This window comes from Neomonachus schauinslandi, chromosome 9 (genome assembly GCF_002201575.2).
Source record: "Neomonachus schauinslandi chromosome 9, ASM220157v2, whole genome shotgun sequence".
NCBI lineage: Eukaryota > Metazoa > Chordata > Mammalia > Carnivora > Phocidae > Neomonachus > Neomonachus schauinslandi.
In genome coordinates this window covers 130,026,288-130,051,477 of record NC_058411.1, presented here as the reverse complement: position 1 = coordinate 130,051,477, position 25,190 = coordinate 130,026,288, and positions in this window count along the sequence as shown.

Below are 25,190 nucleotides of genomic sequence, written 5' to 3'. Positions count from 1 at the left end.
CTGTCTTATTTCCCCAAGCATTATTGATCCAAGTTCTTTGTTCTTTGTCATGTTTCTGTCTTCTTTTCCCAGGGGACATTCAGCGATCAGCTCGTATTGGACATGTTAACTGGCACATTATGACAGCTACCATTTTGTCACTCAATGTGGTGAGATATATATAATATAATATAATATAATATAATATAATATAATATAATATAATATAAAATTATTTTCCTTTGGTGTTTTCTAAGCTGTAGACTGGTAAGCAAGCGAATCTCCAACATATATTTTCTTTGCTCCAATTTCTTTTCCTTCTATAGCAAGCAGGTAAATTCTGTGAGCCTCTATCATATGAATACGTGTATTAATTTGTTTCAAATACCGGTTGAAATGCAGAATGATCTGAACCTTTAAAACTGAAGGCACTAATCTGCTGAAGCTGGCAGTGTATTCCAGGTGAGTAGTGCATGTTGAGATCTGGTCTGACCCCCAGCACTTATGTTTCCTTAGAAACTGGGTTCTTTTCTTTCATTTCCTTGGTAGTTTATAAAGGCTATTTTTCATCTTTCCTTTCTTATCTCTGTGGAACGCTAAGGAATGTTAGAGTGATAGCCCTGGCCATCCTGAACTCTGTCTTTTCTCCAGTAGGATTCTGCTGGTACCCAAATAAGATTTGTGCTCATGTGGTGAGTACTAATTTGAACACGTATAACTTTCCTACCAAATTCATTGGTTTTTTATTTATATGTATATGATGGATGGGTATCAATTGCAAAATAGAATTTTCCACGTAATTAAAAGAAAAAGTTCTACAGGAGCAGAAGAGCTCTTTGCTAAAACCCATTATACTTTAAGGCACATTTGTCTAATTAAAAAAAAAGCTTTCATTTTCAGTTATCAAAAAAATAAAGCTAGGTGAATGATAAAATCATGACAGTCAGTGAGTGTTGTGCTCCTTTCTGTGGGTCCCCTCAGTGGTGACATATGGCTTAATTCTGAAAAAAATACTTGAAAGAACTTAAGACATTTTCATGCTTGGCATCCTAGGAGGTAAGCCCACTACTTCTAAGTTAAGACGAACCATGAGAGACTATGGACTCTGAGAAACAAACTGAGGGTTCTAGAGGGCAGGGGTAGGGGGATGGGTTAGCCTGATGATGGGTATTGAGGAGGGCACGTTCTGCATGGAGCACTGGGTGTTATACACAAACAATGAATCATGGAACACTACATCAAAAACTAATGATGTAATGTATGGTGATTAACATAACATAATTAAAAAAATGGAAAAAAAATAATTTGAATGGAACAAAAAATAGAACCCCATATTTGTAATTGTTGACCTTGAACTGAACATTTATCATGTCAAACAGAACAAAACCAATGCTAGTTATTTTCAAAGAAAAAGTACTTTGTTAATAACTAGATATTGCCAATATTTCCTCTATAGGTAACTTAAAAAATTAAGTCCATATGATTATCCAAAGTCTCTAGGGTCAAATGGCATAAAATCTTGTTCCTTAAATTATTTGACCATACTTCACTCAGAGATGTATGTAAATTGTATGCTTCTCTCTTGCATTTGCCAATCATTAAAATGCACCATGTATATAATTAATACCATTGTAAACTCCCTTGTCTCCCGGTTTCCAATTTGGTATTCTGTTTAATCCACTAAAGAGTCACCTTTTAAGTGATGTGTTAATGCAATATGAAAGCTCATTTCTCTCATTTCTCTACATGCAGAAATCACTGCAGGCATTGCTGGAGAATGTGAAATTGGTTATCATTAACATTTAGAGCTTTTCATCCTTGGTGTGCTTTGCAAACACTAATTAATGAATCCTTCTATGAGACTCACACCAAATGGAGTTGTTAATGTTCTAGTCAACAGATAAGAACCCTTGGCTTTTGGCCACTTATTTAACCTACCTCACTATTCCAGAGATAGCTAGCAGGACAGGTAATAAACCCAGGACCCTAGGCTCTTGCTTTTATGTATGGTGTACTGAGATGCTCTCTGCAATGGCAAATGTGTATTTCTCTTGGATGCTCTCATCTTAGAGATCCCCTCTTGTCTTTTTTATCGTTAAGTATGCCATCTTTCTGTTTCACGTAACCATGACACCAATGCACCATTATGAGCGTTTTGTTTGCATATGTTATTCAGAAGATTACACCATATATTCTAGAGATAATTTTGAAATTAGCCCTTATTTTTTATTTTTTAGTTTTTTCCAACCGCTGGCCCTCCGACAAATGTCAATGTGGTTTTAAGAAAACGTGGCCCAACTTTGAAAGAAATAAAAATGCATTCAACTGAAAGTATTTCAACCTTTGGATTTCTGCCAAATAACCTCTTATTTTCTATCCCCCAAGCTGTTGTTGGAAGTTAAGGGAGAAAAAAGGACTATTTTCGTAGCTTTAAAGTATTTGGTTTTATAGGAAAAGTCTGTTTGGGAATTGTTTCTCCCCCAAAATGAGAATTTTGTCAGTTCACGCCATACTCTGAAAGAGCCAAAACTTTTCCAAAAATGGCATTGAAAGACACCTTTACTGTAAAGAATGAAAACATAACCATTTACCATTTTTATAATTTATTACAAATTTACATTTTGCTACAAGACTTCTAATTTATTTGTTTTCTATCCTTTTCAAGATTACCTTTCTTTTTTTTTTCCCTTGGGAATTCATTTTATTTTATTTATTTTATTTTTATTTTTTTAAATTCAATTAGCCAACATATAGAACATCATCAGTTTCAGATGTAGAGTTCAGTAATTCATCAGTTGTATGTAACACCCAGTGCTCATCACATCACGTGTCCTCCTTAATGCCTGTCACCCAATTACCCCAGACCCCCACCAACCTCCTCTCTAGTAACCCTCAGTTTCTTTCCCCTAGTTAAGCATCTCTCATGGTTTGTCTCCCTCTCTGATTTCTTCCCATTCCATTTTCCCTCCCTTCCCCTATGATCCTCTGTGCTGTTTCTTAAATGCCTCAGCGAGTGAAACCATATGATACATGTCTTTCTCTGATTGACCTATTTCACTCAGCATAATACCCTCCAGTCCCATCCATGTTGATGTAAATGGTAAGATTTCATCCTTTCTGATGGCTGAGTAATATTCCATTGTAGATATGGACCACATCTTCTTTATCAATTCATCTGTTGATGGACATCTCAGCTCTTTCCATAGTTTGCCTATTGGGGACATTGCTGCTATAAATGCTGGGGAGCAGGTGCCCCTTTGGATCACTACATTTGTATCTTTGAGATAAATACCCCAAACTAGGTAAATACCTACTAGTTCAATTGCTGGGTCGTAGGGTAACTTCTTGAGATATACCTTTCTTATAAGAGTTTCAATGTTAAAATAAGATTTGTGCTAATGTAAATCTTAATGTAATGTATCATAAAATTGATAGATATTCCCAGGGTTTACCCCAGTCAAGAAACAGATCCACAGGGCGCCTGGGTGGCTCAGTTGGTTAAGCGACTGCCTTCGGCTCAGGTCATGATCCTGGAGTCCTGGGATCAAGTCCCACGTCGGGCTCCCGGCTCAGCGGGGAGTCTGCTTCTCCCTCTGACCCTCCTCTCTCTCATTCTCTCTCTGTCTCTCAAATAAATAAATAAATAAATAAAATCTTAAAAAAAAAAAAGAAAAAGAAACAGATCCACAGAAGCTTTGCTTGGGGATCATAACAGTGTCAGAGATTATAGACACTTAAATAACATCACTTACCCAGAGAAACTGGAATATTTATAATACACAAAATGTTTAATTTCCCCAAGATATTTCAGTACATTTGTTATGTACTTACATATGCCACAATAGGGTATGCATGCTAAATAACTATTTCTAATACATGCAACATTGGTCAGAACCTCTGGGTTCTCTCTACCAGTTTTCTAGTGGAAGGCCAGGCCAGGGAATCCTATAATGATAAGATGTTCTGCTTTATGCAAGTTAGAGCACATACAACTATTATAACTGTACTCCCATAGAAAGAGAATCTACAAAAACCAGAGGTGTCATTGATTAGAACCACATAAGCATGATACCATAATTCATAGGATGCATGTTAGATGATATCATGAACATTCACACCTTATTATCAGTGTACATCATTTAGTGCCCTTCTTTTCTGCACATTAAAGACCACTGTGAGCCCATTTACTATTTGTTTATATCAAGCATGTCTCTGAAATGATTGTGAACTGCATGACAACAGACGCTGTGTCTTGATCAGTTTTATATTTCCTGTGCCTAGCCCTATCTGCACATAGAAAATGTTTCATAAAAGTGTGTATGAAGACTGATACTCACAGCCACCAGTATTAAATAATTATACTGCTTTATTACTTATTGACAGTCACTCTACTAATGGTATCTGGAATACCAGGAATATACTAGGCCACTGGGCCACATTAGAAAGGGCCTGGAATCATAATACTCGAGCATTTGTGGCAACTCCAGGCATCAGTGAAGCACTGGCCAGATTTGCATGTCGCTGCTAAAATTTGCCTCGATCCTTGGAGAGATTTCAGATTCGGCTTGCCCAGGACTGAAAACCAATGCTCAATTTTGCCTTATTTTATTTTGCATTTTGCTATGTAGCTGGGGAATGGATATGATTAAGTAAAATTGAAGGCATTTGGTTTTACCTTAAGACTCATTCTTTGTTTCTGGATGGTGGTCATGTAGGTTAATTTAACTGTTGTCAACTGCAGACTTAAACAGCAAACATGACCAGTAAGAACAGGTTAGCTAGTGCTATCATAACAAATACCCCTGAAATACCCATGGTTTAAAGGATAACAGTGTTTCATATCTCACTTTAATGCTACCTGCCCAATTTAGGTCAGGATGGCAGGGTGACTGGATTCTGCTTATCACAGTCATGAAGGGCCCCTCGCTGCTGGGGAGTCACCATCTTGACTATTGTTGCCATCCCAAAGTGAAAGACAGAACTCAGGAGGATCTTGCATTGGCCGTTAGATATTACAGCACACTTATTTCTTCACACAGCTCATTGGTCTGAACTAGACAGATGGCCCTACCTCACCCACACAATGGGCAAGAACTATAACCTCACCATGTTCCTGGAAGAGAAATAACTAGAAGTAGTTGACAAAGAGTTCAAATGACCACCAGACTTACTTTATCAGACACACATCTGTATGCTTGCCCATATTCCCTGAGCTGTCTCCACCAGTGGACTAACCACTCACTCATTCTGGAAGTAGCAGGGCCTCCTCCCCAATCTCGACACCACAACAGGCAAAGAGCCACAAGTTGGGGCACCCATATGCTCCTGCCATGGTCAGACTGAATGCAGAGTGGGGAGTCTGGCATCCCTAGAAGCCACAGAAGGGAAATGATGTTGCTGATCAGAAATGTGCTGGGGGGTTAACTCCCACCATGGAGTCAATTTAGGTCAATGACAGAGAGAAAATTTCCTTTTCCTATCTTGCAAAAACTACTCTGAGATTTTACCTTGGAGTGTTACAAGCCTGCTGAGTCAAGTGCTGTACCTCACAGTGGCTCATCACCAAGCATCAGCTGGCATCAGACGGTCTCACTTTGAATCACCTCACATGGCTCTTGCCTTATGTTTCTTTTCCTCATCTTCATCAGCTTGGGCTTGCACTTCCTAAGTAAAGTATTAACACTTTAAGCTTTGCATTAGGCTCTGTTTTTCTCAAAAACTTGGGTTGGGCTATCTAATAAATTTGCTTCAGGTTCTGTTTGTATACAGTATCATAATCAAAGCCTGATACAGTTAACATGGTTTCAACATGGAATCTGACCAGGTCATATTTATTTAGTAGGTGACCTCTAGTGGACCTCAAAAGTGCCAACCTAATATTTTTGGTCATTTTCATATATGACAGCTTAAGGAGTAGACATATTTAATTATATCAATAATTGATTCGATCATGAGTAAAATTTTAAAAAATTGCCTTGGTACTAGTGACATTTTGGGGTGGATGATTCTTTGTTGTGGGAGACTGCTGTGTACATCATCATAAAATCTTTAGCTGCATCCCTGGGCTCTACCCACTAAATACCAATAGCAGCTCCAGTTGTGATAATGAATGTCTCTAGACCTTGTCAAATATTCCCTGAAGGGCAAAATCAGTCCTAGTTGAGAACCATGAATAGAAACCATTTGGTAGCTGAAACTTTCAACAGTAATTACTTTTTAAGCCACAACGTAAAGATACTGAGTTGATCTTTCATATTATTACACTTAATATGAGAATACTATTTATATAAATATGGATCGTCTAACAACTTCTATAGCATATTTTTCCCGACAACTTAAATACTAGTAATATGAAAACAAAGAGCAATATCATTCTAAATTAGTGAAGATGTGAACTCTAAGAGTTACATAGAGGGGTAGAAAGATGATAGATAGATGATAGATAGATAGATAATAGATGGATGATAGATGGAAAGAAAGAAAAAGAAAGAAAAAGAAAGAAAGAAAGAAAGAATGAAAGAAAAAGAAAGAAAGAAAGAAAGAAAGAAAGAAAGAGAAAGAAAGAAAGACTTATAATACAATAACAGTATTTCTAGACAGATACTATATTAAATATACTTTAAGAGCAGATGATATCCCTTCAGTGCATAGTCACTATATTTTTATGCACATAAATAATGCTAAATTTTTGAAAATTATTTGTTCTATTCAATACCTTATAATGTAGCCCTGAGATCTTACTGGGGTAATGTTTTCTTTCCCTGTTGGGAACTTTTTCTCCTGGGTAATAAGAACAGCATACCTTGTTCAAATTGTCATGAAATTCAAATGAAGAAGTCTAAATTAATGAGGTTTTCCTATGCTTGAACATATGCCAGAGACTGATATCAGATCATCTGCAGACTCTGAACCAATGGCAATTATACTTGTATCTTCAGTGGTGTAAACCTGAATTAAAAATTCGCTAGCTTTATTAAGAAGGCCCCTAACAGACTTCTTAATTAATTTAGAGATACAATCAAATAATGTAGTTCACTGCAGCTTCTAAAATGATAATGTAGAAACACCATTCTACCTTTTCTTACTTTATTATAAATTCAAGCTTCCCTAAAGTAGAATATAATAATTGCTCAATATAAGTTAGATTCAGGGGGAAAAACTCATGTTATTGTTTCTTTGTTTAATGTATTGCTAATTCCTATATCCCATAATAATCATTTCTTTACTGTTAAATTTAATTACACTAATCAATTGCATAATCTATGTGTTCTACCTTGTCTTCTTCCATAGTCAGACGATGTTATGGGTTTCATTAAATTGATTCACTTGCTTGAGTCACTTTTTCCATGCACATGATCCCTAGCTAAAAATAGCTTTAGCTAAAGATATATAAGTGCATAATAATGTAGATGTATATAAGATCGAAAAATGTGTGTAAGATGTCTGAAAGTATGTTTTCTCCATAATTAATAGTGTCTCTGAGTGGTGGGATTCAAGAATTTTTTTTTTAATTATTTTTACTTTATTGCTTGAATTATTTATAATAACTATCTACTATTTTCCACCAAACTTTGTAAAATATTCTTCAAAGCATTGCTTAGTGATTATCAGAACATTTTCAGTAAATAATTTTTCAAAAATGCTATTTATTTTTTTAAATTTTATTTTATTATGTTATTTTATCACCATACATTACAATATTAGTTTTTGATGTAGTGTTCCATGATTCATTGTTTGCGTATAACACCCAGTGCTCCATTCAATACGTGCCCTCTTTAATACCCATCACCAGGCTAACCTATGCCCCCACCACCCTCCCCTCTAGAACCCTCAGTTTGTTTCTCAGAGTCCATAGTCTCTCATGGTTCATCTCCCCCTCCAATTTCCCCCCTTCATTTTTCCCTTCCTACTATCTTCTTTTATCAGATAAAGGGCTAGTATCCAAAATCTATAAAGAACTTATCAAACTCAACACCCAAAGAACAAATAATCCAATCAAGAAATGCGCAGAAGACATGAACAGACATTTCTGCAAAGAAGACATCCAAATGGCCAACAGACACATGAAAAAGTGTTCAACATCGCTCGGCATCAGGGAAATCCAAATCAAAACCTCAATGAGATACCACCTCACACCAGTCAGAATGGCTAAAATGAACAAGTCAGGAAATGACAGATGTTGGCGGGGATGTGGAGAAAGGGAAACCCTCCTACACTATTGGTGGTAATGCAAACTGGTGCAGCCACTCTGGAAAACAGTATGGAGGTTCCTCAAAAAGTTGAAAATAGAGCTACCGTACGATCCAGCAATTGCACTACTGGGTATTTACCCCAAAGATACAAATGCAGGGATCCGAAGGGGTATGTGCACCCCAATGTTTATAGCAGCAATGTCCACAATAGCCAAACTATGGAAAGAGCCAAGATGTCCATGGACAGATGAATGGATAAAGAAGATGTGGTATATCTATCTATCTATCTATCTATCGATCTATCTATCTATCTATACACAATGGAATATTATGCAGCCATCAAAAAAAAAAAAACACCAAAAAACAAAATCTTGGCATTTGCAACTACATGGATGGAACTAAAGGGTATATATGTTTAATTTTTTCAAAATATCCTTTCAGAAGTGAAAGATGGTGCTTATATTTGAAATTATACAGGGTTGGGCGCCTGGGTGACTCAGTTGGTTAAGCGACTGCCTTCGGCTCAGGTCATGATCCTGGAGTCCCTGGATCGAGTCCTGCATCGGGCTCCCTGCTCGGCAGGGAGTCTGCTTCTCCCTCTGACCCTCCCCCCTCTCATGTGCCCTCTCTCATTCTCTCTCAAATAAATAAATAAAATCTTAAAAAAAAAAGAAATTATACAGGGTGGCTGGGTGGTGCAGTTGGTTAAGCATCTGGACTCTTGGTTTCAGCTTGGGTCATGATCTCAAGGTCGGGAGATCGAGCCTTTCATCAGGTTCTGTGCACTCAGTGTGGATTCTGCTTGGGATTCTCTCTCCCTCTTTCTCTGCGCCTCCACCCCATTCTCTCTCTCTGTCTCTTTCTCTATCTCAAATAAATAAATAAATAAATATTTTTTAAAAAAGGAAAGTACTATGCATGAGTAATTTTTTCTCATGCTTTTATTTAAATTTGAAATTTTGCTAGTTAAACCAAAAAAATCTAGGACTTAAAAAAATGTAGTGCTGCTATTTTCCAGTAGTTTTAATGTGACATTTTGATCTTCATATTTTTATTTTGTTGCAAGTGTATTACTTCATTTCAATGAGATTAATTTGTTATATATATACATATACAAACACATTTTGTGAATAGCAGCAATGATGTCATGAATTCTTTACGGATATTTTGTAATTATATAGCTATAATTCATTTTAAAATAAATATTGTATATATTAATTACATAATATATGATTACAACATAAAATATATACTATATATAAAATATAAATATATATAAATAAAATACACATTATACTATATCTAATTATATATAATATATATAATATATATAATATATAAAATAATCCTTTCTTTAATTAATTATTCTCTCTTTATATATATATATACATACAGATGTATGTAAGGAAGTCAATTCTCAAAGGACATAGTATCGATTTAAATCATCTTTTTTTTTATAATATTACTTAGATACGTACAAATATAAAACTAAGTACAAAATCATCATCCTTGTAATTGCTTTATAACTAAAAATTCTAAGCAATTCTAAGTGCATTAAATGAATGGAAAACCACAAGGCCAGTAAAATTCAATACGGTATTATTTATAATATGGTGGATGATTTTGTTTTGCTAAAACCAAAGAGTTGAGGTATGTAGTAGAAATATGTAGTCTCAGGTATGGTTATACATTAAATTCGTGTCTGTATTTCAACTTCAGTGTTATTACCGATTTTGTATGTCATATAATGATATATGTACTGTATATAAAACAATTGCTCTAAGACTGTTTGCTACTCTGGGATTATTGAAACTCAAACTTTATCAAAACGCTACACATAAGCAATGCCCATTTTAATGAATCATTTGCTATATATGTAAGGCTTTCTTGTTCACTTAATGTTGGTGGTACCGCCTTATTGATAACTGCATTAAATAGGCATCTAATTCAATTGTTGCTGCAACTGAGAATAGAAAAATTCTGCACTGTCTTTTTATCATCACACCTATTGCTAATGAAATGGAGCATGCTGTTTCCCATAAAACTATGATCCACTCAATACGTCTGTCTCCAACATAAATGTGGCATTCATCCTTAACACACTTTTGTTTAAACAATAAACTCAGATGCAATTTAGCTTTTATTTCAGTTTAATACATCAAAATGAAAAAATGCAAATTACAGCACTGAATTTGAGTGACAGAACTTAGTTTACAGACGGTCCAGAATATGTTCATGTTGCTTTGTTTCTAGAACCATTAAAAAATTAAAAAGTTAATGTAGAGGATTATAGATCCCAGAACACGGGTCTACAGAATGTGTCCCACGTTGAGAAATCTTAGTTTAATGGGAGACATGAGTTTAAAACTCAACTTTCCATTGATTACTTCAAAATTTTTACGGAGTGCCTCTTAGGTCCTAAGAAAGTGTTAGGTGCTGGTTGAGTGGAACAGACTTGTTCCAAGCCTTCTTGGAACGTGAAACTTAATAGGAATTAATGTAACAGGAGGAAGGTTAGACTCTTTCACTTACCCTGTGACTTGAACGAGCTATTACGTAAACTCTCAGAGCCTCAGCTTGGTTGGCCAAACAATGAGGGTAGTACCTACTCTCAGCATCAGATGATAGTCCTTTAAAGTTTTAAGGTACTGGACAAAAGGAAAACATTATCAGTCACGCTTACTTAGGCCAAGTTAAATCACATTCAAGGTAACTACTGGTAAAGCCATTTGCAAACTAGTTCAACCTCCACCACAGTACAACCATTAGAGTTAGCGCTATTAATAATGTGAAAGTTTTTGTTCCCATTGAAACTAGCCTGTTTGAACTCTCACTCCCAAATAATGGTTGCAATGACATTGGCATGCTCGTTATTGAAATCAGTCCTGTCTGGAGTGTGACATGGCGATGGGCTGGCAGCTGTCTGAGGCACTACAAAAGGATGGGGATGATAACAGAAGAGCAAATGCTTTAGCTGAAATTTCAAGAAACTTTTCAAGAGAGGTAGCATGTGGTTTCCTAGCTTGGAGCGCCACCAGGATTATTAGAATTGCCAACCCTCCTGCACTGGTGGAATAGAGCCTGGGTGCTGTAATGATCATCTTGACTTCCATCTGAAAGACATCACGTCTCACAAGCCAAGGGTCGAATACTTGCATCGGAACACATGAGGAATTAGCGAGGTAGTAAATCATTGCAACACTTTCTGCAAGACAGGGTTTGCTCTGGTTTGCTTTTGGTGTAGAAAAGAAAGCATTTGAAGAGCTTGAACTGCTAATGCCCTGAGCTTACTTTTACTCCAAAGCCACTTTCCCTACCATTAGTAGACTTGTGCTTAGAGTGATAACTACTTTTAATATTAGTTTAAGAAAAACATAATTACAAAGGTAAATCTGCTGATGGGACAATCAAATTATATCTTTCGTGTGTACGTGTGTGTGTGTTTATCCAGATACTCCAAATGATGACCACCGTTCTAGCACAATGTTCAGCACATAGTAGGTTCACAATAAATATTTGATGACTGTGTGAAATAAACTCTTCTAATATCCAAAAAAATCAAAAGATGAATTTTACGACTACCCGTGTCTCAAATTGCCTGCAATCAGTTTTTGGATCAATGGAATGTTACATAAATAATTTTAAATAATATCTATTTTTAATTTTTAAATCAATTATGTTACTTTCTGAGTTTGAAAGTAATATAAGCTTTCACTGGAAAAAATGTAAAAATACACAAAATCGTAACTGGATTAGTAACAGTAGTTGGCTTATCCATTAATAACACTATAGGATTAACACTTGGATGCATTTCCTAATTTTAATGCATGTATATAATTTAAATTGCACATATGCTTGCAGCAGTATTACAATGTTGTCATTGATTGCATTAGGCTATTTTGCTATTGTTGCTTCCTGATGTTACCAAAATTGCAATCTACTCTTACTGAGAAATAAGGGAAATATTGTCCACAATAAGTCCAGATATAGCATCAAGCAAATATATTAAATCAAATTAAATGTTTAATATAAAAGCACATTAGCATGTTATGTCTTTAAGAAAAGTCTACTAAGCCAATTTAGTTTTGGGTCAACACAATTCATCAAGAAAGGGCATACAGGACTAAAAATGCTATAAAATGGTTTCTCTCCCCCCCCCTTAGTATAAGATATTGCTCATTTATGTCCTTTTTATTCATTCTCATTCTTCTGGCTCTGCAGCATAAAGCAGAGATGCCTGGAAACCTTATTTAAAATTTTGGGAAAAGAAGTGCAGGAAAGTGTAAAGATATTAATGTGTTTCATTAATTGTAGGGAGTATAACCTCATTTACTCAACTGCCCTGGGGACATTGTTGCTGCTTTAAATGGAGAGCAACTGGTAAACTGGGAACCAAGAGTCTTAATGCTTAAAACAGAGCTTCTAGTTCAGAGACAGAAAGTCATGTTCCAAAGAAATCAGAGTCTCTGCTTTGCCCATTTAAAGCTGAACAAAATGCGGTGCAGCTGAAAAATGCAAGGGAACAAGAAACAGCTGTGAAATCCTGGAAAAAAAAAGAATCTGAGTAAAAGTGGAATTTTCGATAACAGCATCAGCATTATCTTTCCCAGTGGTGATTGCCAAAACTGTGTTTGTTTATAGTTACTTGAAGATAAAGAACTAACTTTGAGCTGAGGGAGAAATACTATATTTCCCTGAGAAATAAAAGTGTTTGAGATTCTCTTGCAAAGTCTGGAAATTGTGCCAGACAGGCCTGCCTGTGGGGTATTTCCTGCCTCATTTCGCAGTCTTGAGGGCTCATGATAGGCTCCAGAAAAACAGCAATATTAAATTGTGCTATTAATTTGGGAAAAGTTCAGGGGTGGGACGATATCCTCAAATGCAGTTTGCCGAAGTAGACTCGAGCCTGAAAAGTAGACTATCTTTCTCAGGCTGAGTTTCTTCAGAGCAGCCTTGTGGTTTGGGGGAAATATTGATGACCCATGGTTTGTGAGCCTGTAATTCATTCCCTCGTGAGTCGTGAAGTTCCCACCAGGTTCTGTCAAATTATTTTATAGAGCTGTAAATAAAGACAAAGTCAAACTCTTTCATACTGTGTACAAGATCCTCCATGCTCCGGCATTGGCTCTGAAAACCTTCTTTGCCTTCCTCAGCATCTTTCCCATGAGCCAGTAATTCTGACAGGGTGGTTTACTTCTGAACCATGCTATCTGGATGTGCAGATGGTCTAGAGCTTGGGGATTCCTGCCCCTAGCACAGAGCTCTGCATTCGGCAGGCACCGATGCATATTTATCCCTTGAACATCCAGGCCACCAACACGCAACTGTGAAATGCTCCTTGTCAACACATATACAGCCCCTCTGGATAAAAACGGTCTCTTGCCCCCTTTTGGAAATGTTTCATAGTATCTAATTTGCTTTCATAAAGCTTATGTGTACTAAGAATTTTTCCTTCCCCATAATATTCAAAGGAGACAGTCTAACAATATGGAAGAAAAAATAAAACCACCTAGGGTGTGCAATCAAGCTTCAGATGAAAGAGATTCAAGCACTTCTTGTGATCTCCTATTAAAAGCCCTGTACAGTGTTTGATAACAATGAGTAGGAAATAATTCCTTCCTTTAAGGAGCTGACAAGAGATGGCAAGAGATAGACATGCCTACTACAGTTGATTTTTATCAGATAGATTGTGGTAGTTATTGTGGAACCCTGAGGAAGGGGATGGGTTCTGACACAAAGATGTGGCCATGAATTGTGACCTTCAAGAACAGGTGGATTTGATAGGTGGCGTCAAAGGACAGGGAGTATCAGGAGGAAGAGAGGAAGTAGGCAAAGATCCAGAAGTGCTAGAGGGTATTTGTAGCTAAACACAAGGAGAGTTGGGGAGATAAAGAATGTCAGGAAAAATGCTGAAGGAGTGGACAATGAGCCTTCATTTTTCTGGGAGAGTTTTTGGGATATCGCAAGGATGCGGTAGCTCCTACTGATCCTGAGGAGGCAAAGCTGGCAGAACCCGCCTTTCTGTGATGCTGTCCGGGCCAGAAGTGGCAGGGTTGTGGCTGCTACTGAACAAGAACCCAGGACCACAGAGCTCTGTGGGACTGCTGGGCAGTCAGCCTGGACCTGGTGTCCACCCAACCTGGGAAAAACAGAGCGGCTGCCCTGTGATCATACACAACTTACCACAAGTCTATGGACAGTTGATTCATCTAGAGAACGATTGAATGTCACAGGGAGAGGAAAACAAGATACACAAGAAATGTGCAAATTAATAAGCTTACATTCTAGATGGGGGAGATGTAACATCAACATAAAGAACAGTTTGTTTGTTTCATGGGCACAGAGCTAATGAACATTTACTGAGCACAGATATGGAGCCAGGAAGTAGAAACTCAAAGTTCAATATAGCACTTGCCTTTAAGGATCTCCAGGTCCACTGGGGAAAGATGTGTATAGAAACAAATTGCAAGGGGCGCCTGGGTGACTCAGTCGATTAAGTGTCTGCCTTCAGCTCAGGTCATGATCCCAGGGTCCTGGGATCAAGTCGCTCGTCAGGCTTCCTGCTCAGCGGGGAGTTTGCTTCTCCCTCTCTTCTGTTCCCCCCAACCCCCACTTGTGCGCCTGCTCTCTCTCTCTCTCTCAAATAAATAAAATATATGTATTTTAAAAAGAAACAAATTGCAATTTAATAGGACAGGGATTTTCAAAGACTTTTGTTTCAGGACCCCTTTACACCCTTAAAAATTATTGAGGATCCTCAGAGATGTTTTGTTTATATGGATTATATCTGTCAATATTTCTAATATTAGGAATTAAAAGGAAAAAGAATAAAATATTCATTTATGAAATTTATTTTTAAATGACAGTACTCATCATATGTTACATCAGAGTGATGATATCATCCCATCTCATGTAGCCTCTGGAAAACTCCACTGTACAGTTGTGAGGAAATTAGAGTGAAAAAGGCGAATCCCATTTTAGTACTTTTATGAAAATACTACTGACTTCACAGGTCCCCAAAAAGATGTGGGGAACTCTTGACAGCTTCTTGGACCACAGTTTGAGAATCATTATAATAGGACAAGAGCTCTAATAGGAAAAAAAAATTGGTATACTGTCCCTGGACCCCAAATTATGGAACTGTTTATACAGTTTGAAATACATGAATTAATAAGAAATGTTACAGGTTCCAGCCCCATATCATCTCATTTAGCATTCAAACAACCATATCAGGTGTAATTTAATACCTGCATTTTACAGATGGGAAGCCTCTGAAGGTTTATAAATGCATTGGTCAGAGATAAACAGCAAGTTAGTGGCAGATCTGGAAACCAAACCAGGCCCGTCTTACCCCAGATCCACAACCACGATTCTATCCAGCAGATCAGTGTATAATTAAATAGCAACATCCAATTCTTGATTAGTCCTTATTATTTCCAAGTCCCTGGGCTAAGCTTTTTATGTCCACTATTTGTTCCATTTAATTCTTACAACTTTAGAATGTATCCCCATTTTATATATGGGTGGTTCTGGGGTAGAGGTCAAGTAACAGGTCTGAAGTTATAAAATTAGAGAGTAGTAGAGCTAACATAAGTATCCAGATCTTTCTGATGACAAAACTAAATTCTTGCACTAAAACTCTGCCTCCTAGAAGAGTAACTATCCTTTTTTTTTTTTTTTAAGATTTTGTTTCTTTATTTGAGGGAGAGAGAGAGCGTGTGAGCTGAGGGAGGAGCAGAGGAGGGTGAAGAAGGGAAAAGAATAACAAGCAGACTCCCAGCCCAGCCCGGAGCCCAATGTGGGGCTCGATCCCATGACCCTGAGATCATGACCTGAGCTGAAACCAAGAATCAGATGCTTAACCAACTGAGCCACCCAGGCGCCCCAAGAAGAGTAACTATCCTAATAAAATAAAGCTAAGATGCATCAAGTGCAAAGCCCTTTCTATGTTAAAAAAACTATTTAATTCAACTGAGGGTTGCTGGACTGGTAGGGGGTGGGAGGGATGTGGTGGCTGCGTGATAGACATTGGGGAGGGTATGTGCTATGGTGAGCGCTGTGAATTGTGCAAGATTGTTGAATCACAGATCTGTACCTCTGAAACAAATAATACATTATATGTTAAAAAAAAAGAAGAAGAAGAAGGTAGCGGGAGGGGAAGAATGAAGCGGGGGAAATCGGAGGGGGAGATGAACCATGAGAGACGATGGACTCTGAAAAACAAACTGAGGGTTCTAGAGGGGAGGGGGGGAGGATGTGTTAGCCTGGTGATGGGTATTAAAGAGGGCACATTCTGCATGGAGCACTGGATGTTATGCACAAACGATGAATCATGGAACACTACATCTAAAACCAATGATGTAATGTATGGTGATTAACATAACATAATAATAATAAAAAAAGAAATAAAACTATTTAATCCTCAGAAGAACACACCAGTTTTCTATGTTTATTCCTATTTTGTAGCTGTGTCCTTGTTGAAGATTCAAAATGCCAGAGAATCAAAGTAGTAAGAGATCTGGATGGCACATAAGAATGGAAAAGAAAAGGAATAAAATGACAGAGAAGCCATGGGTCAGGAAGAGACCATACATAGGCCAGGTATCAGGTAAAGGTTGGGTTGGAAATGGGATCCACAGGACTGATCTCTGTACTGGAGGAAACAGCTCGGAGTTTGAAAAGAACTATGACCCTTATATTTAAAAAATCAATATTCTTTGTGTCATTCAAAAACTGGCCCAATTTCTTCCCGGCCCTATTCTTTCCTTTCTTCTGCACTCAATTTGACTGCAAAGTTGATTTCTCTGCCCATAGCTCTAACCAAGGAGGATGCCTCAGTTTCTGCTCCCAGGGGCGAAATGTCACCATGGTCGGCTATCTGCAATGCAAATTGCCAGGCTTTGGCATCCAAGATTGATGTCCCCATAAGAATGTACTTAGTTGCTGAGCTGGAGCTGAGTGGAAGCGACACAGCTCTCTTCCCAGCCTCGAGTGCTTGTCAGGGGTAACAAAGCAGGGCTGAGGGAGATATGAGCCATGTACCCTTTTGGCACCATTTATTAACAGCACGCGGTATTAATGCATCTAAATCTGGTTGGGGCCACCAAGTCTGGGCTGAGGGCAGATGGCATACCCGAGCTGGGACAGAGGGCAAGGGGACTTTCCACAAACTATTCTGGAGACTGGTGAGAAGGTGCAGAGCCCCGTGAGGCAGAGCACCTGTCTGGGTCAGACTCTGATTTACATTCCCAGCGTTTCTGGGCAGCTCAGGGTGGTGTCTGGTGGTCTCCGGGCAAGGACCAGAGTTCCCCTGGAAGCCAATCCTGACTGCTGAGATCCAGCCAGCGCAGGGAGGGCAGGGACTTTGAAATTGGGCCAGGCCCTTTAGGTGCAAGAAATTCACAAGAAAGCCTGGAAATGATCTGGGGGATAAAAAAAATTAAAAATCCATCTGAAACTCATCTTTTCCTTTATATGGTAGTTGTTGCAGTTTGGGGAAAAAACAATGCTTTCATTTAATCCATTGCTGTCTGTGGAGAGTTTGATTTGCTGGCAGTGTTGTGGGAGGAGGAAACTTCTTCCAGGGCCCTGGAGATCACAGTTGTGCAACCATGTCTTGGCTCATTTTCTAGTGAGTGTTTCCTTAGAGGAATGTTTCTAAGTACCGCAGGAGAAAGAAAACATACACCGGTGTGAAATAAAATAGAACCACGTATCTCCTTTGGTAATTATAAATTACAGGATTGATATAGAAAACAAGGTATTGGTAGAAAAAAAATAACTTCTTTGGGGAGTTACCAAATATCTAAAGATCTAGAGGTAATGGCTGTTAACATTTTGTGTATGGCTTTCTAAATACATACACACATGCACAGAGCTTATAATATAGCACGGAAATGCTGTAATTGCAAAAAGCAGGATATAACAATTTTCTTTTTTTTTAAGATTTTATTTTTTTATTTGAGAGAGACAGAACAAGAGAGAGAGAGAGAGATCACGAGAGGGGTGAGGAGTAGAGAGAGAAGCAGACTCCCTGTTGTGCAGGAAGCCTGACGCGGGGCTCAATCCCGGAGTTCTGGGATCATGACCTGAACTGAAGGCAGATGCTTAAGGACCGAGCCACCCAGGGGCCCCTATAACAACTTTCTATCATCACTTTTATCAGATGCTGAGCATCAGATTGTACATGGGCACCATGATCAAGCTTACTAGGCCCTGCCCCCAGAGCTGTGCACTTAGATTTGTTTTGCTATTAAAAAATACAATAAATATCACTGTGCTTTTATCGGTAGGCATTTCTCTGGTTAAATGTTTCTGTTTGCAAATAGAAATTTTGAGGGATAATTTTTGACTCTTATTTTCTGTTGGTCTTTCTCTTTTGTCCTCCTAACCCCCCAGGACCCTTAAATAAAATGACTAGAAGAACTGTTCCTTTTTGGTCAACTTAAAGTTACAACATTTCTACCAACATTCAAATTCGGGCCACCTCAGGAGCATGAAGAAGTAAAAAGATGAGGTCAATAATGAGATCCTGGTGTTGCTTTTTTTTTCCCCCTACCATTTGCAGGTTGAGTTTCCATATCCATTAGTGCATGTACTACTGTGTGTGAATGTGTTATCTCAGAAACTCATTTATAAATTGGCCACTTGGACTTGGGAAAGTGTTTTTCCATATAAATAATATAAAAATATATGTGTAAGTCTCCCAAGAAAGTGAAACAAAGCTTACAGAACACTGGCAATAATGATATTTAACATTATTGAGCACCTTCTATATGGCAAGCAATTTATATACATCATCACTCATCTATTGTATAGCCCCTAAATTAGACAGTATGGAGTTGTTTTTTTTTTTAATTTTATCATCATAAGTATATTTACTTTCTCAATTTCATGATGTATTAGAGGATATAAAATATTTTGAAATTTCCTATGCTGTTAATTTCCATTCTTTTATACTCCTACAGCACTAAAAATAAAAGGGAGGGAGATTATACGGGAAATAGTCTTTATTTACCAAGAGAGTTAGTATTTGAGGTAGGAAGTGATCCTGTGAAGATTCTAAAGAGGCCCCCTGAAATACTTCCAAGGGCATTACTGAGAGCCAAGGCCAAGGGTAATCCTAATCCTTCACTATGTCGAATTTTCTTTTTATAATTTATGAAAGTTTATTCCTTGATTGAACAATTAACATAAGGTCTACTGCTTATTGCCTGCCTGTGGTAGTGAGTGCACTTTCAGAGACACATGGATTAAAGGCAGACTCTCTTCTTTCAATCAAAAAAAATACTCTTGGGGCACCTGGGTGGCTCAGTCTGTTAAGCCGCTGACTCTTGATTTCAACTCAGATCATGATCTCATGGGTTGTGGAATAGACCCCCTCAATGGACTCTGCTCTCAGCTCAGAGTCTGCTTGAAGATTCTCTCCCTCTGCCCCTCCCCCACTCACACGTGCACTCTCTCTCTGTCTCTCGCTCTTTCTCTAAAATAAATAAATAAATAAAATCTTTTAAAAAAGAAAAGAAAAAGATTCTTACATAATAAGACTATACAGTGGTAGTTAGTTTACAGTCAACTCCCATTAATATTTCATAATTTTTGTGAGCTTATAAACACACATGTATTTAATTAATAATGGCTCTCTCTCCACCCAAAATTGCTTCTCTTGTTCTCTTGATTTCTTTTATTTTTGTTTCTCCTATTCCCTCCCAGTGTGCCACCCCACCGCCTTCTTTGCCTCCTTTCTTTGGTGTCAGGTCTCCGAGTGCCTCCGCCAGGTATTGGCCTCCTCCCTCTCTCATCTGACGTGAACTCTTGGCACAGTGGGAGAGTAGAGGAGAGAGGACAGGAGCATACATCCTGCTGGGGGCCTAAGTCCATGCTCTCAAATGTACCAGGACTTCTAAATGACTTCTAAGCTTTGTAGAAGCCTCTTCTCTGATTATATAGGGTTAGTATTGTTTTTAAGTGATTAAAAAAAATTGTAAACATATGCATATCTACATAAAACACTTTATTTCATCTTAAACCATGGAAACTACACAATGAATGAAGGACATAAACCACATCTAAATATATTATCAAGATTTTCAGTTTCATGTTTTTTAAAATGGTGCAATAACATACAGAGCTTGCCAAGCCTAAGGGCAGAGCCTTTCTTTGTTTTTGCTATTATTTCCCAATAGTTTCATCACCCATGCTGAGTTCCCAAGAAATAGCTTTGATAATTATTATAAACTGCATGTTTGTTCTCCTCCCCATACATATGTTGAACCCTTATTGGGATGGTATGTGGAGGTGGGGCCTTTGGAAGATGATTAGGTGTAGATGAGGTCATGGGAGTCCAACCTTGGTGATGAGATTAGGGTCCTTATAAGAGGGGAAAAGGCATAGAGCTTGTTCTCTCCTGGCCATGCACAGTCACTATAAGAAGAAAGCCATCTGCAAACCAGAAAGAGGGCTCTCATCTGGAACCCAATTGGTCAGCACCTCGACCTTGGACTTCTCAGCCTCCAGAACTGTGAAGAATAAATATTTGTTGTTTAAGGCTTCCAGTCTGTGGTGCTTTTGCCAGAGCAGGCTGAGATGTCTAAGACAATGATTGTCCATCTTTTTTCCAAAACTATCAACTTAGTTTTCATTGTAGCAGCAACTCATACTCATGTTTCATCCATTTATACATTCATTAAAATATATGCTTGCAATTATGATACACCTGGAATACACAGATTTCAAGCAAACACAACTGAATTTTGGTCAGCATAATATTCAAGGAAGATATTCTTCCCAGTTTTGCCGTTGAGCATAAGTGTGTTGGCCCACTAAGTAGTCTCCTCTGCCCGGAAACATAGGTGCATAGGGAGAAGTGTCTGATATTCTGCAACTCACCTGGAGTCTGGTTCAAATCGTCTCCTCCTTTGACTTTGGAGGTGCCAGAGAAGGGAAGGTTCTGTTCTCAGAAGAAGAACGATTGAGAAAGGGAATTACTAAATCCTTCCATATGAGGTAACATACATCCTCACCCTATTCTCAGTAGAAGCAGGTGTGTATCCTATGGGAGATGAAAAAGGGTAGGGAGGATCCATGAGACTGGGGCATGGAGAGAGCAGGAATAAAAGGTGGCCTTGTCAATCTCCAATGGCTGTCCAGGTGGAACATAAACCCTTAGTAAATGGGGGTAAGGGGAATCACCAATAGAAGGAGGTATTGACAAGTACCTTGTCACCTCATAAGGAATGGGTTGGGTGGAGCCAGTCCTGCCATGATGGAGGTCTGAGAACTCCTATAATAAAATCTTTATCACAAAGTGAGAGAAGAACTCAAATGGGCTTAGAAAATGCTCAACGACTAGAGGAGAATGAGGGCAGTGAAGAAAAAGCTGACTTTATAAGACCACATAATGAATGATTGTGATGAGTTAGCTTGAGTATCCTGACTTTGGAGCCCATTAATTTCCTTTAATACTCATTAATAATGTAATAATACTCAAATTGCTATTACTTGCCAGTTAGGATTCTTTAAATCAAGATGCTATTTAATAATTTTAATAATTACCATTCCTGTTATTAATTGATGGATCTGAACCTTGCAGACTTTTAATAACCCAACACAAATAGCCTGAAATACCAACCAAGGTCCCTGACCCCAGACCCCTTGCTAGGAACCACTATTATACTTAGTACTGTCCGTATGAACATGTACATTGAAGGTTCTGGTTTTTGTTTTTAACTCTTAATTTGGATGGTAGGAGGAATAGAGGCATTTGGGGAACAGAAAATTTGAGGGAAGTTCCCCTGGTTGTCCCTTGGTATATAGCCAAAGGCATTCCCCTTTTGCCTGGCAGAGAGAGTGGATTCTAAATTCCTCTCCACTCTCTCTGTGGTCTCTATTAGAGATTCCGACAGTTACTAGATAAAGTTAAAGACTCATGTAGCGATCTTCACACTAATTGGACTGTAATGTATAGCCTCGGTCAAGCACATCTTTCCCAGCACTTCTCTCCGCAGACGGCAATCAAGCCATTTACAGAAGATGCATTGGCTGCCAAGACCCTAGAGCAAACTTAAGCTGCACTGGCCTTTTAGTGGAAAACACAATTAATTTTTATACTGAAGGGCAATTAAGACCGGGGTTAAAATAAAAATCTTTTGGAACATAGAATGTCAAAGATTAGATAGGAAATGTTTTTCCCACCTATATTTCAGAAGCCCACGAGCATACCAACTTCTGGTTACTCCAAGTCAAGTTGCCAAATTTCTGTTTCATTTCAGTAAATGTGAATTGAAATAAATAGCTGTGTTAGCTGTGTTGCTATTCTGAAAGGAGATCACTTACATCAACTCTTTTACCAGCAGTAGCTCTGAAAACCACATGTGTGCCTGGACACCTGTTACATTCATACATTTGTAGAAACAACTACACAGATTTTTTAAACACATGCACACATCCTTGGATAACACACCATGTGTTACAAGTTGCTCCAGCTAATTTCAGCTCAGAGAAAATCTTCCTAGAAAAAAAAAATGTTTTTGTTTAAATAAAAGGACACACCAAAAGCAAGGGGAAGACACTTCTTTTACACATCATTTAGAGAAGCAGAGATTTAGTAATTGCATGATTAATTGGATGGAAAAAATGTAATAGTGGAGAAAGCCTAAGGGTGGATTTGGGGGGATGTGCATTAAAGCTACATCAGGTCACTTACTTACAAGTTTTCTAACTACCAATCATTCAATTAGACTCTGACTCTACTGGGTCCTGGGGATTTCCTTTGCAGTGAATTTTCTGTTCACACTTGTTTCCCATTTTTTAAAAAATGGATATATATTTTCTTAACAGCTTATAGAAGGTTTTATAAAATGTATATTCTGGACACTAATTTTTGATTGAGTGCATACATGGTATGTACCTTTTCCCAGGCTGGTTGTCTGATTACATCAATATATGATTAGAATGTGTGTAATTTTGATAGAAATGTACCCTGGTCCCATCCATTTGAGCTGGATATTTCATATGCTATAATGCAGAAATGTTATGAGATACACATGAGGGTGTTCTCTACAGCATTGTTTGTAATAAGAGCTAATTCTTGCCAAGGACTTATTATTTCCCAAGAACACTTTTAAGCTTTTAATGTGTATTATGTAATTTCATCTTCAAAATGACTCTGTGTGGCATGTACTATTGTTATATCCATATAAGTAAACCAAGGCACAGCAGTTAAATAATTTCTCCAAAATAACAGAGGAAATAGAAGTAACCCAGTATGGATCAGAGCCCAGGAATTCTGGCTTTAAAGCCCACATTCATAGCCAATATGCCAAACTGTCATCAGTATAGGACTGAATACATAGATTGTAGTTGATTAAATGAAATATCCATTCTGTTAAATGGTGGATTTGCATATATCAGCATAGGTAGATGTCAAAATGATAATACAAAAGAGAAGGAAAACTAGCTTCAGAAAGAAATATATAAAAGTAAAATATCATTAAAAGAGGATATAAACTATTATATAGATATGGATATATGCACATACATATTTTGTTTATGCATTCATATGCAAAAATATGCAAATATGACTAGCATTAACACATGCCAACCACAAAAGAGAGGCAACCTCTTTAGAAGGGGAAAATGAAAGACAATAAATGTATTTCTTTCCTCAAGAAAATAATAAATCTGAAGCAAATATGGCAAAATATTACATCTGTTAAATCTGGGAAGTGGGTACAAGGATAGCCAGTATATTATTTTCTCTACTTTCATGTTTAAAATGTTTCATAAATCAAAATTTTAAAGGACACAAAGAGGTAATACGTGAGGGTCCTTTGTAAAAGCTATCATGATATATGAATGGAACTAATTTATGTTATAATCATCAAAAGTGACATGAATGTTCTTGATTTCCAAATGGCTGAGCAAAGACTTCTGAAAATTCACTTCCCTATACAAGCAATATGAACTGTAGAAATTAATTAAAGGCTCACAACAATTCAAGAAATATTTATTCAAAAAATAACTGAACTTTAATTAAAAATTTTTTGTTTAACTTGCCATAATCCCATCACTCTCTCCCGAGCAACAAGATAGCTTTGAAAAGCAATGGTCTCACAACTGTAATAGTTGTGAAATCAAATAGTCCAGTAGGCAATGAAGGAGCCAAAACATTTTGGAAGTCCCTAAAAGCCCTAGAGAACTGTTTGCAGCTTTCTGAAAAGTCCATTTTCAGTGTTTATGTACTTGACTCAGAAGCCACTCTCTGTGAACAGCCCTAGCCTGCAGAGTATTTGATGAAAAGAACCAGTAGCAATTGTTGAACATCACAGTTGCCTGAGGGAGTGATGCTAGTCAGAGGTAAAAGCTTAGGGCCTTCCCAGGCTCTGCACAATCAGGAAGTGAAGGCTAAGGCAGAGTGGTAGACTGCTGATCAAATCATCAAAGACATGCCCAACAGAGCCTCTCACCAAAGACTGGGAGACTTACTGGTTCAAAGCATTGAAGGAAATCTCTGTCTAATCATTAGCTTACCACTAAGCTAACTGTACAGATGTCAGTTACCCCAAATGATAAAGAATACAAACTTTAAAGAAATAGTCAAGGAAAATCACTAAAAAACAACAATGAAACAAATAGCAATAACAACAAACATTGGTGGGAGAGTCTAGAAGCCAGAGTCTTTCCAGAGGCTTCTTCTAGAAGTGACATTACATTTTTTAAATGTTCACTTTCCAATAAAATTTACAAAAATAAACAAACAGGAAAGTATAACCCATACACAGGGAATGGGGGTAGATCAATAGCCTGACTCTATTGAAACTCTGATGTTGGGCTTACTACATTTTAAGTCAGCTATCATAAATATGTTCAGAGAGCCAAAGGAGGGGCGCCTGGGTGGCTCCGGCGTTAAGCGTCTGCCTTCGGCTCAGGTCGTGATCCCAGGGTCCGGGATCGGGCTCCCTGCTCGGCGGGAAGCCTGCTTCTCCCTCTCCCGCTCCCCCTGCTTGTGTTCCCTCTCTC